Source organism: Trypanosoma cruzi, assembly GCF_000209065.1.
Source record: "Trypanosoma cruzi strain CL Brener chromosome Unknown tcruzi_1047053458309, whole genome shotgun sequence".
NCBI lineage: Eukaryota > Euglenozoa > Kinetoplastea > Trypanosomatida > Trypanosomatidae > Trypanosoma > Trypanosoma cruzi.
Window position 1 is genome coordinate 183 of NW_912893.1, and position 1061 is coordinate 1243.

At 53.7% G+C, this 1061-nt stretch overlaps 2 non-coding genes across 2 annotated transcripts; both read left to right on the forward strand.

Annotated features, from left to right (window-relative positions):
- Positions 1–363: 363 nt before the first annotated feature.
- Positions 364–642, forward strand: Tc00.1047053458309.10 (the record flags this gene model as incomplete). The annotated part of the gene is made up of 1 exon (XR_008254625.1): positions 364–642. It is a non-coding gene; the product is annotated as a ribosomal RNA large subunit alpha, 5' & 3' partial (ribosomal RNA).
- Positions 643–815: 173 nt separating this feature from the next.
- Positions 816–906, forward strand: Tc00.1047053458309.20 (the record flags this gene model as incomplete). Its single annotated transcript, XR_008254626.1, has 1 exon — positions 816–906. It is a non-coding gene; the product is annotated as a ribosomal RNA large subunit alpha, 5' & 3' partial (ribosomal RNA).
- Between the last annotated feature and the right edge of the window lie 155 nt (positions 907–1061).

A 1061-nucleotide genomic window follows, 5' to 3' on the forward strand; every position in this document is an offset into this window, starting at 1 on the left:
GTTGAAAGGGAAGCGCTTGCAACCAGACTCGGTCGTGGGGGCTCAGCGGGCATGCGTGCCCGTGTACTCCCCCATGCTCCGGGCCAGCATCAGTTCTGGCGGTTGGTTAAAGGCCTCTGGAATGTATCGTCCTCCGGGACGTCTTATAGCCAGGGGCGCAATGCGGCCAGCCGGGACTGAGGAACGCGCTTCGGCACGGATGCTGGCATAATGGTTGTAAGCGGCCCGTCTTGAAACACGGACCAAGGAGTCTAACATCCACGCGAGTGTTCGGGTGTCAAACCCGTGCGCGCAGTGAAAGCGAACGGAGGTGGGAGCCCGCAAGGGTGCACCATCGACCGATCCTGAAGTCTTCGGATGGATTTGAGTAAGAGCGTGGCTGTTGGGACCCGAAAGATGGTGAACTATGCCTGAATAGGGTGAAGCCAGAGGAAACTCTGGTGGAGGCTCGCAGCGGTTCTGACGTGCAAATCGATCGTCAAATTTGGGTATAGGGGCGAAAGACTAATCGAACCATCTGGTAGCTGGTTCCTGCCGAAGTTTCCCTCAGGATAGCAGTAACGTTTTCAGTTTTATGAGGTAAAGCGAATGATTAGAGGCCTTGGGGTTGAAACAACCTTAACCTATTCTCAAACTTTAAATATGTAAGAAGCCCTTGTTACTTAAGTGAACGTGGGCATTAGAATGGATCGTTACTAGTGGGCCATTTTTGGTAAGCAGAACTGGCGATGCGGGATGAACCGAACGCGAGGTTAAGGTGCCGGAATGCACGCTCATCAGACACCACAAAAGGTGTTAGTTCATCTAGACAGCCCGACGGTGGCCATGGAAGTCGGAATCCGCTAAGGAGTGTGTAACAACTCACGGGCCGAATGAACTAGCCCTGAAAATGGATGGCGCTCAAGCGTGCTACCCATACCTCGCCGTCGGGGTAGAAACGAAGCCCCGACGAGTAGGCAGGCGTGGAGGTTTGTAACGAAGCCTTGGGAGTGATCCCGGGTCGAACAGCCTCTAGTGCAGATCTTGGTGGTAGTAGCAAATACTCAAATGAGAACTTGAGG